Source organism: Phalangium opilio, unplaced genomic scaffold (assembly GCF_054372755.1).
Source record: "Phalangium opilio isolate 3A_F unplaced genomic scaffold, DU_Popi_V2 ptg000022l_1, whole genome shotgun sequence".
Classification (NCBI taxonomy): Eukaryota; Metazoa; Arthropoda; class Arachnida; order Opiliones; family Phalangiidae; genus Phalangium; species Phalangium opilio.
In genome coordinates this window covers 636,123-654,982 of record NW_028324154.1, presented here as the reverse complement: position 1 = coordinate 654,982, position 18,860 = coordinate 636,123, and the positions used below count along the sequence as shown (strand labels likewise).

At 34.5% G+C, this 18,860-nt stretch overlaps 1 long non-coding RNA gene across 1 annotated transcript; it reads left to right on the top strand.

Moving 5' to 3' along the window:
• The first annotated feature begins 537 nt into the window (after positions 1 to 537).
• Positions 538 to 12,161, top strand: LOC149694572 (uncharacterized). Its single transcript, XR_016382514.1, has 4 exons — positions 538 to 620; positions 704 to 795; positions 11,387 to 11,498; positions 12,136 to 12,161. It is a non-coding gene; the product is annotated as an uncharacterized LOC149694572 (long non-coding RNA).
• The last annotated feature ends 6,699 nt before the right edge of the window (positions 12,162 to 18,860 follow it).

The following is an 18,860-nucleotide window of genomic DNA, read 5'->3' as shown; positions in this document are numbered from 1 at the left end:
ATTACCACGGTAATGACCAGGGTAATTACCGTTTTCGTAATTTACCCGAGAAAATTGTAAATTACAGTTGCCCTGGTAATTTACCGATTTAGAACCCTAATCGGATCCTTCTAGTTTTGTATTTCTAAATAGTGGTAAAATATTGATTGTCTTTAAGTTTTTAATGTGGGAAAAAACAATATCCGAACCTTCAGCCATCTGAAAAAAAAACACCTTATCGATTGTTTTTTACGGCTTGGCCAATACAAGTCTTTTTTTTATATAATTTCAGTATAAGTTTTGACCTCCTACTAAGCTATACCTCTAACGCATTGGTAAATTCCTCTTTTTGGAGAGTTAAGGGGGGGGGGGTTGGTGTAGAAAGCTGGGTGTGGAATCACGTGGGAATGCTTTTCTGTATAAGCAAAGAAAAGCTGCCCGGGGCCAGTGCACAATCAAAGGCAATCTTGCAGAAGGGTAAAGAGGAACTAGCCTAGTTTAGCAGTGTTCTGCGATCGGTCGTCACCCGCCGCAGTCCTTGAGACCTTGACTTACAAGTTCTGGAAGTTCTGGTTAGTCAAGAACAAACTGGGAAGTTTTATGAAGGAACCTGGTTGGAAACGTCTATAATTATCCAAAAGGTACCTGCATCCGAAAAATAATTATATCCAGAAATGTGATTTTACTATAAATATACCGGTATATAATTTATTAAATATTCCAGTGTGCTCATATGGTATATTCTTCACGGTGGAATTTTTCCTTCGAGTCAACTTTATTTTCACCAAACGTCAATTCGCTTCAACGGATAGAAAGGTATGTCAGCACTTTAATTACAGCTCTTAAGTTAAATCAAAAATGTTCATAACCCCCGACAAAAGGAAATATTGTAGAAAAATTAAAATGTTAATCTCGTTGTGTTTGGGGAAAATCGGAAATTTTGAAAAGTGGGATGTAGTATCAAATCTAGATTAAAGGGGTGAATTTCTCTCAAATAATTCCCCTACATATTTATAAAAGTTATCGAGTAAGTTAATTTCCCTTTGTGTTCGGCGGACTATTTTAAGGTGGGGACGGACATAAAAAGTGTACCAGTCCACCGGATTTTTGTAATGAATATTATTATACAATAATTCCCCTACATAATTGTAAAAGTTATCGAGTAAGTTAATGGGGCCAATAGGGTGAAGTACGTATCTCGTAGGATTTCGCGAGGCGTCGAGTTAAGGCTTTTTTCCGCCATTTTATGATTGCGTTTTTGGCGGGAAATCGCGGATTTTATTCTAATATGGGTTAAAGACCGACGACCCGCTTCCAGCAAAAAAGGGGCATCGAGAGTTGGAGACTAACAATGGGGCGACCTTGACGATTTTCTAGGAAAAGTTGGAAGGGTTCTTGCCGAGGGGTCGGACATATGGCATTTTGGTGTTCGGAATTTTGAAAGCAATATAATGTAGGAGGGATTTTCATTTGTCAATTCTGCATTCTATAGGACGTATCTAAAGATTTTGGAATTTCGATGAAAATGTATGGGATTTTGGCTAGTGCCCGACCCCTCGGTTCTCGCTAACCGTTTCCCCTGCGGGAGTCGAAAATTTACGAATGGAAAGTTTTCCACACACACAGGGGAATTACGGGCTGGTCACACTTTCTATAAATTCTGCTTAGAGAGAGGTGCTTGGCCTCTCGAACCAACCCGCTATTCAGCTTCGATAGGGATTATAATAGTGGAAAACTACCCGTTTTTTAGATTTTAGAGAGATAAACAGATTTTTTCTTTACGTTAGTTTTTGGGCTTTTTTAGGTTTTAATTTTTTAAATTTTAGGTGTGAATTTTCAGTTTTGGAATATTAAATTATGTTTAAGTTATTTTACATGTGGTAGCCTATGTAAGAAAATTTCCCTCGGAAAGTTGCCTCTCTCTGATTGGATGAATTCAAATATTGGGCCGCCAAGTGCTTTTTTACGAGAAAGGGTTGACTTGCACTAGCTAAAGCTAGAGATACGTACTTTCCCCTATTTTCTTCTGAAATCACACTATTTTCCTTTTCACCCTCCCTTTAACGGAATTGGCAAATGAGATCATGCCATTGCCCCCTATATCTATCAAGGCCTGTGCATTGCGATATTTCTCCTTCTTAAAAGTGACATTTTAGTTCGCCACTTTTTCTAACGAGAGGCGCCGTTTCTCAAACTTTTTTGGGCGCTAATTCTCCGAAATGACGTCACTTCTCAAATTTCGCCAATCCTGTTAAAGCGGGCAGGCTCTATAGAGGAATTCATTCATTGACTGTCGCATCTGTGACGTTTAGTCACCTTTCAAACTACATTATTCTATTGAAAATAAAGTCGATGTTCCGGTAAGTCTCATAAAAGGCTTTGGACTTCTAAGTTCCCTTTATCAAATAAAAGCAACTTGTTTCATTCTCCCTTTAAGAAATTTAAAAAATCCAAAATCAATTTGGTATAGGAAGCTAACAGTTGGGCCAGGGGGGAAAGCTAGTACGACGTCATTCAGTCCCCTCTCTGGTTGGAATATCTGCTCGTGGAATACATTTTCTAACCAGTGGGTGGAGTCAAACGCCAGTGAGAGATAGAAGGGTGTGAGTAGTGTCGGTAGAGAGGGGAGTAGACTGTGTATCCCTCCCTCTAGGCGCGCTTTTGTAAGAGGGGATACTGTACGCGCCTGGTAGGGGGGATGACACTGAGCTAAGAGATAGAAGGGTATGACGTTTGCATACGTAGAACTGACATTACTCTATAGGTTTTGGATTTTTGGTAAAACCATGGGATTTGTAGGAATGCCCGACCCCTCGGGTTTAACTTACCGGTACGTTAGAGGCAAAAAGAAGACTGGGTTCGATTTCTTATTTAAAAAAAAAGCCCTATTCATTAGCAAAAATTTTCTAGCAAAATATTTATTTAGGATTTTATTTTAAACTTACTAGGAAAGTATTTAGTGACGTGGTCGATGAGAAATTATAGGATTTATATTAATTTTCAGATGTGGTTCACGTGTCCCATGAAAACTTGCTCCAATTTTACCACTAATCAATTCCAATCGTACTTTAAACATTGCTCATATCATAAACATCTACCCTCAGTGAAATATTATTGTAGCTTACCATCATGTGAAAAAGTTTTTTTATAAATTTGACACTTTTAAAACACACACGTACCGCTACCACAAGTCACTATTAAATTCCAATAACACCTCGAATAACGATTCTAATATTTTGAATAAAACTCCACCCAATCATCCGGGATACAACTGCAATATTTGCAATTACCATTGCAGGCTCTTAAAAGACCTTTCCCTCCATTTCAAAGTACATGATCGGGATAAGGGACAAATGTTTTCGTGTCCTGTAGTTGGGTGCATGCTTCGAAGGTATGCAAATCTAACTTCACTTAGATGCCACTTTAATCGAATGCATAAAATAGAGTATAAAGAAAAGCGTGAAACACTAACTGAAGTTGATGGTTTTTCAGCCCAAGATAGGCTCGATACGATAAATTTCGCAGAACAAGATAATGAAGTTCTTAATATGGCTGCCAATGTTCCAGAGTCTCACGCAGAATTAGATTATGAAAGGGAACACTTAGCTAATCATTCCAATTCTGAACCAGAATCGGATGATTTGTTTGCCACCAGCCTTGGCTTGTTTTACCTTAAACTTCAGGCCAAAAAGTTTTTACCAAATTCCACAATTCAGTTTGTAGCGGAAGAAATATCAAATTTAAATCAGCTAGAGAAATCCTGTTCAGCTAAAAAACTTGAAAGAGATCTAGAAAAAAATGGAATCCCAAGGGATGTTATAGCTAAGGTCCTCGATAGCTACTCCGAAAGTTCCGTTATGGAGAAAACAAACGAGGATTTAAAAACTATACATTTGAGGAAAAAGTTTTACAAAAACAAAATGAATTATGTAGAACCAGTTCAGATATTGGTAGGACATGAAAAAGGTGATAAATGTTTCTATCACTACGTTAAAATAAGTGAAACGTTGACCGCTCTTCTGGCGAATGACGATGTTTCCAAACTTATAAATTTCCCTAAACCTACCTATGTTCATGGGAAAGACCAGGTTTTAAAGGATATTGTACACGGGAAAGTTTTTAAAAAGTATTATATAGAAAATGAAAAAACCCTACACTTGTTAATATTCCAAGATGCTTTTGAAACGGTCAACCCACTGGGTTCTGCAAAAACATTACACAAAATAGTCGGAGTTTATTATACTCTAGTAAATATACCACCCGAGTTTAGGTCTACCGTAGATCATATGCAGTTAGTTCTTTTATGTAAAGACTCGAATTTTAAACTTCTTGGTTTTAATCGTTGTTTAAGGAGATTCGTTATGGACCTCAAGACCTTAGAATCAGATGGGTTTTTATTTAACGGAGAAAAATATGTGGTGAGAGTAACTAGCCTCTTGTAGTACAGGAAAAATAGGTTTTAACCCACAACAAATTGTAACAAAGCTGAAAATTTCAGATCTTATAGATTTTTGGGCGCTCTTTAACGTGGTGTGGTCTCCCACACTCTCCCATTGGAGGAATTTCCGCCATATTGGAAAATGGCGGACAAAATCGAGAAAACGTTTAATAACTCCGGTTCTACTTAACCGATTAACACGTAACTAGGCTTCAATTGTAGCTCACCTTCAAACACATAATTCACCTCTTACGATATTTTGTCGTACAACTAACCGGAAGTTCACAATCTGACCCTGAAGATTAGCCTCGTAGAAAAAATGGGGATTTTAAGCATTTATGGTTTCTATTTTCAGAATACGTTTCCAAAATTAAACATATAGTTCCTATTACTGACAAATTTTGTTTCTTTTCTGGCAAGAGCTATAATGTATAGTACGGGAGAGGGTAAAACAGCCTTTTTACCATCATAAAACTTAATATTTTAATATATACCATTGTTCGCCCACACTTGTCAATACGGCTAAAGTTGAGTTAAAGCGTTTGAAACAAAGTTAACATAACCAAGTGTGTACTTTAAATGAAGATTATGGAATTGAGCTTTTGAATTAGCTTCTCTTCCACCAACAAGTGCGGCAGCAAAGCAACATTCAAGTTTATCACCAAGTTCAAACGTGGCTTGGAAGCAGCCTAAATGCTAGAGAATGGGGTTGGAGACAAGTAGGATCTGAACTGAAACCAATCGTTACCACTCTACAACCTGCTCCAGCTGAGCTTCTGCAGATGATCCCTCGTAAATGCAAGGAAGTCTGTGACTTGAAATATGAATGCGGTAAAACTGGTCCAGTCTGTTTTTCAATTTGTAGACAATGCAAGGGAGTATCTTGTTCAAATGAGATTTTGAGGCTCAACCTCAAGAAGAGGACTATGATTAAACTTAAGTTTAACCAATATTGATAAATAAACTTATATACAAGTTGGTAAACCAAAATAAACCTCTCCGATACGAGGCGCAATTAATAATTTTAAGAAAATAATTAAGAAAATATAATTGATATCAATTACTTTAGTCGTCAGTAGTTTAACGTAATTCTACTGAAGTCGTTTTAAGAAACTTAATTCCTAAAATAATTTTAAACATAGCTATTGTTGACGTTTGAATTCTAGCGTATGCCTCTTTAACAATTTTTCGAAATTTAGGGTATATAAGGCGATTGATTCACAATAAATGATAAGAAATCCGCAATTGTATGAACCTTTGGTGGAAGCCCTGGCGAGACGTTTCTCGTAACCCTAGCCGATCGCCACACACACCTTGATTCTAACGTTGGGAGTAGAAGCCAAAAATTACTGCGAACACGTTTGCTCCGATTTGCCAACTGCGGACGCAGTGACCGACACACAGACAGACACCCCCCCCACACACGTCCAGTATAATGCTTCTCCGTGACGTCTTCGACACTTAAAGAGGTAAAAATATAATGGGAATAATATATTTTAGGTTTAAAACCCGCTTTGCATTTATTTCGCTTGAAACTGTTTCGAAATACTCAAAAATTAGATTTGCCTTACCTTCCGGGCTGGATTGTGAACTTCCGGTTAGTTGTTGGACAACATGTCTTTAGGATAAATTATGTGTTTGAAAGTAATCTACTATTGAAGCCTAATTACTTGTTAATCGGGTTAGTAGAACCAGAGTTATTAAACTTTTTCTCGATTTTGGAAATGTATTCAGAATATAGAAACCATAAAATGCTTTAAATTCCCATTTTTATATGAGGTTAATCTTCAGAGTCAGATTGTGAACTTCCGGTTAGTTGTAGGACAAAATATCGTAAGAGGTGAATTATTTGTTTGACGATGATCTACAATGGAAGCCTAATTACGTGTTAATCGGTTAAGTAGAACCGGAGTTATTAAACGTTTTCTCGATTTTGTCCGCCATTTTCCAATATGGCGGAAATTCCTCCAATGGGAGAGTGTGGGAGACCACACCACGTTAAAGAGCGCCCAAAAATCTATAAGATCTGAAATTTTCAGCTTTGTTTCAATTTGTTGCGGGTTCCCTCTGGTTTTGAGCTAAAATGACTGTACTATTGGGAGATAACTTAGGTAATCACGAAATTGGTGGTTTTCAAAGAAACTTCACGAATGGGTATATTTGCCTTTTTTGTCACATTAAGGCTCAGGACATAAAAAATGGAAAAATATTCTCTGAAAGAACAGCCGAATCTTACAAAAAAGACGTGAAAAAATTAAATTTGAACAAAGAGCTGATTTCTAGCCGCGGTATTCAAGTCAATTCGGTATTTAATGAACTTGAAAACTTTCATGTTTGCAATCCTGGCCTGGCCCCATGTTTAGCGCATGACCTATTCGAAGGTGTTGTGGCATACGACTTGTACCAGTTTTTGTCCTACTTTATTGTAGTAAAAAAATGGTTTTCTTGGAGTTACTACAACTGGAGAATATTGAAATTTTCGTATTTGGGGAAAGATATGGGAAACAAGCCGTGTGTGGCGAAAGGTCATTCTAAGAAACTAGTTGGCGATGCTTCTCAAATTTGGTGCCTTCTAAGACTTTTATCACTGCTTTTCAAAGAGAAAATAAAAGATTATTCTGATCCTGTTTGGGGGTTATACTTGCTATTGAAAAAAGTAGTTGAAATCATAACATCTCCGAATATATCAAAAACTGAAGTAGTGGTACTAAAGCGCATGCTTTTGGAATATAAAATGGCTTTGGTTGAGCAGTTTCCTGAATATAAATTAAAAGCTAAGCACCATTATGTTATTGACCACTATCCGTCCCTTATTCTCCACTTTGGTCCTTTAATTCGCTTATGGACCCTTCGTTTCAAAGCAAACATTCAGTGTATAAAAGATACGCTCAAAACACCAAAAACTTCATTAATATCACTAAAACTTTGTCAGAAAAACATCAACTTCAGCAGGCCTATTTTTTATCTGGAACACCCTTTCCGCCAATTATTGAGCTTACTAGCACTAAAGAATTTAATCACAATATTTTTGGTAACGAAATTCATCTCGAAAGTGTTCAATGGAATTTTAATAGAAAAAATACTGTGTTAGCGGACAAGTTGGGTTTTAAAGGCACATCCTATGAAAAAGGAAATTTTGTTATTTTTGAATCGGGAGAAGATTACATAGTTTTTGGTGAGATAATAACCATGATAGTTTATAAAAACTCCACCGTGATCGGCTATGTGTCCCTTTACAACTCAGCTTCATTACCTAATTTACATTTATATGAGTTGACTGAAATAGGGAAAAAGGTAGTAGTAGAGATTTCTGATCTCTCAGACTTTTATCCACTGCCAAGCTATCACGTTTATGGAAAAAGATTGGTTTCGCTTAGCACTCTGTTAATCATCCTATGGCTTGATTAAAACAAATGCAAAGTAAAGGACTGAAATAACTTCTCCACCAATTCCCAAAAAGGGAAAAATCCATGGTACATTTAAACTAAAGTTATTTGTAGGCCAATTTTAAATGTCGAAGGTCTTATGCCGTACTTTTTGTTATTCATTAGATGACTGCAATTGAAGAATTCACCGAGGTAGACGAATTCGTCAAAAATTCTCTCCATAATTTGACATGGGATGAAGTAAAAGAAATTACGAAACTGCTGAAGGATATAGGCGGGGAAAAGGTTTGCGATTTAAAATATTTAACTGAAGATGAATTAAAACCATCGAGGCTAATGCCACTTCAAATAAGGAAACTTATATCAAATGCAAAACAAGCGGCAGGAAAAAACTTGAATGAAGGTATCTCTAAAAATTTGTATATTAAAAAAAATATAGTCACAATCAGTTTGATCATGATATTTAAATCTTCGCATTGAGAAGAGGCAGACCTGCTTGCTAACGGGTGGCCATTCTCGTTACCACAATAATAATAATAATAATCTAAGCTTTTGCCTACGAAGGGATTTCCACACTAAGCCTGTGGCTTGTTTACAGGTGGGTCCCTTTACAATGCATAGAGGGGTGGTGGCTAGCCCCTATGCCACAGCTAACCGACAGCGCCCTATACTAACTATTACCGTTAACCTCTGCAAGTTTTGATGGAAAGGAGAAACCGGGTTAGACCGCGGAGGAAAACTCCTTTAACAAGCGGGGAGAGAACTTGCAAACTCTACGCAGAAGGATTTGTTCCCAGATTTTCACCCGGTGCCACAGTCCGGGATCGAACCCGGGATCCTCTTGCTGCGAGGCGAAAGCGCTAACCGCTACGCCACCCCACCCAATGGTTTATACTCAATGTTTGGCTAAACTTTACTTTAGCTCGCGCATTCAAAATACAGTTTTTTCAATAAATATCATTTATTCAAGGTTAATTATAGGATAATTAGTTAAAATTAAGGTGCGGAAATTAATTAAAATATATATTTTCCATGTTTTTCTATATTTTACCCTTCATATTAAAGGTTAGGTTAGGTTTGGTTAGGTTAGGATAGATTTTTAGATATTTTATGGTATTTGGTGGCTAGGAAGAAGGAACTGGTCGGGTTTTTATGGTAGTGAAAATATTGATTAAAATAGTTTCCGTGACTTAAATTTAATTAATTATCATATAATTATCTCCAAGTAATGATATTTATTGGAAAAACTGCATTTTGAACGCGCGAGCGAAGTAAAGTTTTTCCCAATGTTTAAAGGGAGGATGAAGTTATGAAACGAGTTGCATTTATTTGATAAAAGGAGTTATTATAAAACTCACCGGAATACCCCCGTTTATTTTTAATAATTATTTAAAGTCCTCAATATTAAGCCTAAAAGAGCCTCCTCTATATTAATATTATCCTTTTCAAACGTGAAATTCTACCGCAAATTCTTTCGCGCGCGACGGTCGGTTATATTCATGGGCTTCGCGTGCTTTTGAAATGATATGGCAAATGAAATCAAAGGGAAGAATTTGCGGTACAATATGCGGAAGCTCTTTTAGGCCTAATGTTGCAGACTTTAAAAAATAATTTGCAAATAACGGGAATGTTTCCTTAAGGGGGATAAGACGGCTGACGGACCCCCCTTTATATATATTGCCCTATAATGATTAGAAGATTAGGCCTAACATACATTAAGCCTAACAGGATAGGTTAGGTTTTGTTTGGTTAGGTTAGTATATAAAGGGGGGTCCGTCAGCCGTCTTCTAGCCCCGGTAAGTTTTTTTATTAATGGCTTTGGATTTCTAATAGCTTCCTTTATCAAATAAAAGCAACTTGTTTCAATGCTTCACCGTCCCTTTAAGAGTTTGGATGGGGGTAAACGATTAGAACGAAAACCCTACCCAAACAGCTCAAATTACTGACCATATAGTGCAAGTCAACATATACTTTTGTGGCATTTTTAATTTTAGTCTTTCTTTTTTGAAATATTTCAGATCCTGAAGTAACTATTTGCGCCGACGTTGGCCCTCTTGAAACGCAATGTTCCAGTGGTTCTAAACACAAGAGGAAATCTCTAGAACCAGTAAGTTGTAAAGCTTATATAATTGTACAGTATTGGAAGTTGAAGAGTAAAATAATCGATTTTCTTCGATTTTTCTACTTGCAATAAAACCATGTTTGCTTGAATGTATAATTATAAATGTTTATTTCGATTAAGTATGGAGGGATTTAACCATCCTGGTCTGATAAATACAAAGTGACCTCGGACATATTCACAAGACAAGTGCAGAATCACCTGGAAAAGGCAACCATATTGCCTGAAAACATTCGACATTTAGTCGTCCGTCAGCTTGTCGAGGCATCTTTGAAAAAATGTTTACGTCCATCGAGGAAGGACATGAGAAGTTTGGCAGAAAGCTTTATGAAGAGCTTCCCAGGAAGAGTCTTGGACCAAGTAGATGGAGAAATAATTCAGGATAAAAATGGTCATGATGGCTACGGAAGCTTGGTGATTCAGTTGTATAATAGACTAGAAAACTTATCCAGGGTTAACGAAAAAATAATGCCACGAGTTCGAGATGTTGATCCGGCTAAAAAGGGTCGTTTGGGCTTAGAACACAGTGAAGAGTATTATTTCAAGCCTGAGATCAATGAAGCTGACGAAGTCTCTTTAGAAAAGCTAAGGACTGAGCTAGTTAAAATGGCAATGGAAAATCATCCTTTGGAGGGTGTTTTAATGGAAAAATTTAAGCAAACGTATGCTCTGCAAAGAATGGAAATTAACGATGGCACAAATGTCGATGAATTGCTAATAAAATGGCCGTATCTATTTGAATTTCACGGAGCCATGGCTCATGTACAAGAATTAGTTAGAAAAGACTTGGAAAAAAACTTTCATAATTTTTTTTTAAAGAAGGAACAATAATTTTTGCAATTTTTTTGCTAAAAGCAAAAAGACTGTATGTGTAGAAGTGTTGTCCAATTTAAAGCTATGCCAAGAAAAAGACAACAATTTAGTGGCCGGGGCAGTTATCCTGCTCATAATGGAACATTTTCATGAAAATGCTACGGATGTATTTTTTCATTTTGAGGTAACTAAAAATGGTTAGTTCTGCCATCAGAAATTAACATTACCTCTTTTTATATTTTATAGTCTGGAACTGATAAGAAAGAAATCGAGAAAAAAGTTCCTATTCATCCAGCTCTTATCATTTTGGGTGAAGTATATTTGAAAATTAACTTGTAAATCTGACCTTAATTTATGTCAATAATAACCTAAATCTGCTCTTTTTAGGTTCTAAAATGGGCACAGGAAAAGCTTCCCAGTTGATGGTGAGCATTGACAAGAAGATTATAAATGACCATCTACCTGGAAATGAGTTAATTTCAGCACTATGTTTCTATTTTAGCACGTTCTACGTGTTTAATATAAAATATCCACCGTCATGCATTGCAACATTTTTGTTTTTTCAAAGGTATGTACTTTCGATCATTTTTGTGAGTGCTTAAATATAGCATAATGGCGATTGTGATAAATCAATGAATATTTAATTTTCAGGTATTTGGCAAAAATAAGTACAAATAGTACAACGATTAAGACTGCAGTTAATTCAAAACTCACTGGGTTAATGAACAAAGTATCTCAAATCGATTGGACTGAATAACAATCTGTAAGTTAAATTTTCAATCCTAATTTTCTGGAAAAAGAATTTCTGTAATTTTAACACGGTTAAACAAAGACTAATGAAGTTTTAAAAAGGTTTTGGCTACAAACCTAAATTTTTAAATAAATTTTTAAAAGTTTCAAAAATGCTTTACCAAAATGGCTTCAGTGTAGACTGATGCTGCGCTCGCGTGAGATTTTTTTTAAGAGAGCATAAACTGCCCAAAGAAATTTTTTTATCGATTTATTTTAAGTCATATTTCAATTAACGGAAGACTTAGTTTTAACAAAGTAAATCGATTCAAAAATGGTTGCCTGGGAACTTCACGCTCCCTTTAGACGTAGTGCCATGCGGGTTGTTGAAGCGTGTGATTGCAAACTTACGCTACTGACGATTTTAGGCTGTAGTATATCATTTATTAATTTCTTTATGAATTATCTAAAATTAGTCTCAAAAACCTCTGGTTGATATCTTGAACGTTTTTTAAATAATTAAGTTTTAAGACGTGAAAACAAATCAGGAAAATGGAATCATTTAAATTAATACGAAGCTAAGGATCCCCACTTTCTTACAATGGCCTTCCAATAATTAGAAAATAGTACCTTTCCCTCCATAATAAACTTTTTATTGTTTGTCTTTTCAGAATTCCTTGGGCTCTTCTAAATAAACCAAATGTAGACTTTTCAAAATAAAATGTCATGTTTCTTTAAATTACAATTTCCTTATTGTAAACTGAAATTGTTCATTAAACCCAACAGGCTTTGTTTAATTTATCTGTTAACTTGAATAGTTCAACTTTATATCTTTGGAATTTACAGCTTTGTGTGGAAATACCATGTTAGTTCATAACATTTAGAAAATTGAGTTAAGAAATTTACAGGGAATATATTTAAAATTCTAGTCAACTCTCTTAATGCATCTTTACCTGGACATAAGTATTTCTGTAGTATTTACAGAAGCTGTACTTATTTTATGCAGTTTAACACCTGACAATTTAATCTACTTTCTCAAGGGAGGTTTTACTGGAATATTTCACAGAATTTACGTTTTTGTACTGCTAAATAAAACAAGGGTTTTAATGCACTATAAACGGGACACCTTTTTGAAATTGCGTTTTGGTTCCTGTATAATCTACCAATATCCCTCATGATATTGTTACACGAGCCTATTCTATAGAATATACAAGTGTAGCACTTTCAAAAATTGCAGTTTTGTTCCTGTAAAATCTACCAATATCCCTCATGATATTGCTATACGAGCCTATGCTATAGAATATACAGATTTACGCCTATTAAAAAATGTAGTTTGGTTCCTGTAAAATCTACCAATATCCCTCATGATATTGTTACGTTTTTCATCCTGTAAAATCTACCAATATCCCTCATGATATTGTTACGTTTTTGATCCTGTAAAATCTACCGATATCCCTCATGATATTGTTACGTTTTTCATCCTGTAAAATCTACCAATATACCTCATGATATTGTTACGTTTTTCACCCTGTAAAATGTATCATTAGTCCTCATGATATTGTTACGTTTTTCATCCTGTAAAATCTACCGATATCCCTCATGATATTGTTACGTTTTTCATCCTGTAAAATCTACCGATATCCCTCATGATATTGTTACGTTTTTCATCCTGTAAAATATATCATTAGCCCTCATGATATTGTTAAGTTTTTCATCCTGTAAAATATATCATTAGCCCTCATGATATTGTTACGTTTTTCATCCTGTAAAATATATCATTAGCCCTCATGATATTGTTACGTTTTTCATCCTGTAAAATATATCATTAGCCCTCATGATATTGTTACATGAGCTAATGCTGTAGAATATACTGATTTTCAATGTTAATCTGAGAGGCACCGACCCGGTAAATATTACATGAAAATGGTATAATTAACATGCAAAATTTCTTGGCTATTTACATGTATCTCTTGTACTTTTAACTGGTTTTAAACATGTGTTTTTAACTTGGTAAATTAGTTAAAACCACCAGTCTACAAATGCAGTTTTGGCAAACGTAAAACCTGTTTTTATAACATGTTGCTACCTATATTTTAGAATTACGGAATATCCCGTTAATTTGACAAGAAATTCATGGAAACACCAGTTTCCATGAACTTCCTGTATTTTAAACTGGGTATTTTTCTCTCAGTGTACCACCTAAAATGAGAAAATTTTAAGCAATAAAATTATGTCTTGACTAGTTGGTAAAGGGCTAGTGTGTGAAAATTTGATAATGAAATTTGTATTGATTTTTACTTTTTAATAATTTGTAGCAAAACTATAATTTAGTTATTATAATACGTTGCGGCTAATACAACGAGCGAAGGTTGCCAGACGTATCATAATTATGTTGGCCATATATATATATAATACAGTTGTATACTATTTTACTCGGTAGGTAGTTTTTATATATATATATATATATATATATATATATATATATATATATATATATATATATATATATATATATATATATATATATATATATATATATATATATATATATATATATATATATATATATATATATATATATATATATATATATATATATATATATATATATATATATATATATATATATATATATATATATATATATATATATATATATATATATATATATATATATATATATATATATATATATATATATATATATATATATATATATATATATATATATATATATATATATATATATATATATATATATATATATATATATATATATATATATATATATATTTATATATTTATATATATATATATATATATAAAAACTACCTACCGAGTAAAATAGTATATTTTTATTGCATAAAAGCCTATTTTTACCTCCCCGAGTGACGATGACGTCACGGAGCGGTATTACACTGGACGTATCTGTGTATTTGTCTGTCAGTCTATCTGTGAATGCGTTCGTAGTTGCCAAATCAGAGCCAACGTATTCGCAGTATCTGAAAAGCGTTCGCAGTTCACAGAAATAAATATTGGCTTCTACACCATTATTATGGTTAGGGGTAAGGTTACGAGAAACGTCTAGCCTCACAATGGTAGGGCTTCTACCAATGTTTCAAGAAATTGATGCTTTTCTTTTATCATTTACAGTGATTCAAACCCCTTATATACGCTAAGTTTACAAAAATTGTGAAAAAGGTGTTCGCTAGAATTCAAACGTTATCCATAGCTATGTTGAAAATTATTTTAGGAATGACCTTTCTTAAAAAAACTTAACTAGAATTAAGGTAGATTACTGACGATTAATATAATAAATATCAATTATATTTATTTAATTATTCGAGAAAAACCTTAATTTGGTAAATAGCCCCTCGTCTCGATTCGGAGAGGTTATTTTGGTTTTCCAACTTGTTGCGAACAGTACCCAAAAAATTGAACTTCAAAGCCAGAGACTGTAATATCTCACCGAAGTCTAAATTAAGTAGGAATAAAAAAGGCGTGTCGCGTGTTACCCTTCTTTGGACGCTTGTAGGATTAGGCCTAAAACGTTCACTAACCGTTGGATGGAACCAACACGATTTTATGTTTTGGCGAATCGACGCCACTAGACCAAAGTTTGGTAAACGTCTTTTTTCGCTGCTGATATAATTTGCATCTTTTAAAGACCAAGTGAAATCATTTTAAGGTAAGCATTTATTTAATATAATTGATAATTGCCTACTGCAGTGAATCCCACATCTGATTTTTTTCTTTCAAACAAGCCGCCATTCGATGTGGGTTTGACTATTAATGTTCATGTTCCTTCCTTTTGATACCATAATCAAAATTATTAGTAATATAATTTGACGCCCGTAGGTTGAAGTTAGGTAACCCTCATTTTTGATAATAACTGTGATCACCTATTCAAAACAAAGTACAGATAATAACAAGTTGGAAAAACCAAAATTTTACCTCTCCGAGTCAAGAGGTCTACTACTACAAACTTATTTACCTAGATATGGAATTATTTCTCTTTTTTTGAAGTAAAGATTTACGAATTATTGAAGCAGTATTCCAAGCATTGCGAATATACAGTAAAGCAGACGACATTTTACATCAAATAAGAAAAATCTTTGACACATGGAATCAATGGGGAAAAGAACAGGAAATGAAGTGTATACAATTTGGAGAGATATAACCTTTATGTGTTTGTAAAGGCCCAATTGTCTACGCTTCAGCAGTTTACCCGATATAATCATAGCTAAATTCACAACTGGTTTGCAGTGTAAACACTATCGTCTTGTCTCACCTCAAAAATGTTCTTAGTTTGCCAACATGCGTGTTAAGGTTAAATAACACCAAAGCTGATTTGTGACTAGACGCACTGAAAGTCTTGCGCACCATAAAAAGAATGAAAACTCCGTAGCTAATATCCGTTACCCATTAGCCCTTTCACTGGTCTAATTGCCACCATGATCTTTTCTTCTATTATAATATCTACACCTGATTATTTAAACGTGTATTTAGCTTTCGGCTCACTCTGAACCGTTAATGTCTCTTCAATACAGACACGAAAATCAACACCCATAGTTTACTGCACCTTGGGCCTCAATTATTTACTCTTTAGTTCACTAGGCCTATTACGGATAATACTTGATTAAACCGACAGAGTTTAAGTCTTAGCGTTCTTCTTGATATAACTAAAGCAAGGATTATTCTATATACAGATGTAGTATAGCTTAAGTAATATATAAACAGCCATTTCAAATATAAATATTAAAAATGTCCTTGGAATATCAAAATGAAACAGAGCTTTCAAGTTACAAAACTACTAAAGGCATCGTAATTACGAAAAATACTTCAACATATTCACTTTATATTATGGAAAAAGGGAATATTAAGGTTCTGTATGATTTCTTAACACATCATTACAAGGCTAACTGCTAACGCGACGCACTAGTGTAACAATGGGCGGACACACACAGACAAAAACAAAGACTGCTTTTTAACTCTTTCCGTATTAATTTTGAGTTGAGAGACAAGATTATCTTAAATATTAAAATAAATATAATTAATATTAAATATTTTCTTCGTTAGTTGTTCGCCTTATTGAGCGTTACATCGTTTTGATAAAAAACAATTAAACATTCTTGAGAGACTTGACTAATATTGGCGTTTGAAATGAAGCATACGCCGGTTGCTTCGCCTTACTCAAATAGGTAGTATATAAGTGTGTTGAACTACAGTTAAAAGCAAGAACAACCGCAATTGCGAAAACCTTTGGTGGACAACCCACCCTAGGGAGGCTAGACGTTTCTCGTAACCCTAGCTGATCGCCGCGAATGTCTTAAAACCAACGAAGGCAATGGAGTTAGAAGCCAATGAGACAGATTATTGTCTAAGTGGAATAGACGGAAGACCAGAAGATGGTGGTGATTAGAAGCCAGTAAGTACAGACTGGTGTCCGTGTGGGATGGACAAAGAGCAGAAGATGGTGGTGTAAGATTTCAAGTAGAGGAGCCATTTCCGTGACAACGAATGCAGTTCCGATTTGGAAACTGCGAACGCGGTCACATGGGTGTAACAACAGACACACCTACACACCCTTACGGGCACACGATTGACACTTGGGGACCAGTAAGGAGTGATTGATATCTGAGGACCCAATTAACTTTAGTTCATTAAGAAGAGGATTTAAAAATTAGTTGAGCGCCGTAAAGCATATAACTAAACACTCGCTGTGGAAAAAGAACCCAAGACATTTATATGTAGGGACCTTAAAACACACGATATTTCCACCGCATAAATGGTGACCTTAATTCCAAATTACTTTGAAAATTCTGATATAGGTCTCGCTAGGTGAAAGTCCCCACTTGTCAAAGAAGTCACTTTGTGGATCTTGAAAGTGTGTAATCACAAAATGTCCCCAGATATAAGGTAGGAAGACGGTTTAGGTCCCCACTTGTAAACCTGAAATTAGCTCAAATTAGCTCAAATCTTAAGTGTTAAGCTAGAAATAGCACTGATTACTTAAATTTCATACTGATAGTCAATATTTTAACTATAAAATCATGATATACATGAAATTATAAATATGTGTGTTTAAAAGACCCCATTTATCTGTTGAAATGACAGTGAAGGTCCCCTCTTGTAAACCTGAAATTAGCTCAAAACTTAAGTTTTAAGCCTTAAATAGGTCCGATTACCTAAATTTCAATATAATAATTAATATTTCTACTATAAAATTATAATATACATGAAATTAGAAAATGGGTGTTTAAAAGACCCCACTTGTCTGTTGAAATGACAGTGAAGGTTCCCACTTGTAAATTTTTCGATGATAAAAACTGATCTTGAAATACTTTATGTAACCATATAGGCTTTGACACCAATTCAAAATCTAAAAATTTATACACAAATGTCCCCAGATATAAGGTAGGAAGACGGTTTAGGTCCCCACTTGTAAACCTGAAATTAGCTCAAAACGTAAGTGTTAAGCTAGAAATAGGACTGATTACTTAAATTTCTCTCGTAATCAATATTTTGACTATAAAAATATAATATACATGAAATTTTTATTCTCATAATCAATTTTTTAACCATAAAATTTAATGTACATGAAATTTGAAAATGTGTGTTTAAAAGACCCCACTTATCTGTTGAAATGACAGTGAAGGACCTCACTTGTATATTTTTCGAGTGTTAAAAGAGATCTTGAAACACTTGATGGAACCATATAGGCTTTGACACTAATTTAGAATCTAATGATTTATACACAAATGTCCATAGATATAAGGAAGGAAGACGGTTTAGGTCCCCACTTGTAAACCTGAAATTAGCTCAAAACTTAAGTGTAAAGCTATAAATAGGACTGATTACTTAAGTTTCATTCTCATAATCATTATTTTAACTACAAAAATATAATATACATGAAATTAGAAAATGTGCGTTTAAAATACTCCACTTGTCTCTTGAAATGACAGTGAAGGTCCCCACTTGTAAATTTTTCGAGTGTTAAAAGAGATCTTGAAATACTTGATGGAACCATATAGGCTTTGACACTAATTTAGAATCTAATGATTTATACACAAATGTCCCCAGATATAAGGTAGGAAGACGGTTTAGGTCCCCACTTGTAAACCTGAAATTAGCTCAAAACTTAAGTTTTCAGCTATAAATAGGACTGATTACTTAAATTTCATTTTGATAATCAATATTTTAACTATAAAATCATAATATACATGAAATTTGAGAATGTATTGTAAGGGCTAGCTTCCTCACACCTCACAAAACTTCCTTCCCGGGAATATGTTCAGCCCGTCTTAGCTAAGAGGGCATACGTATATTTTTTACCAACGGTATAAAAAGTCATGGTCGATGCTTAAAAGGGGAAGTTCAACGAGTAGTGATTGTG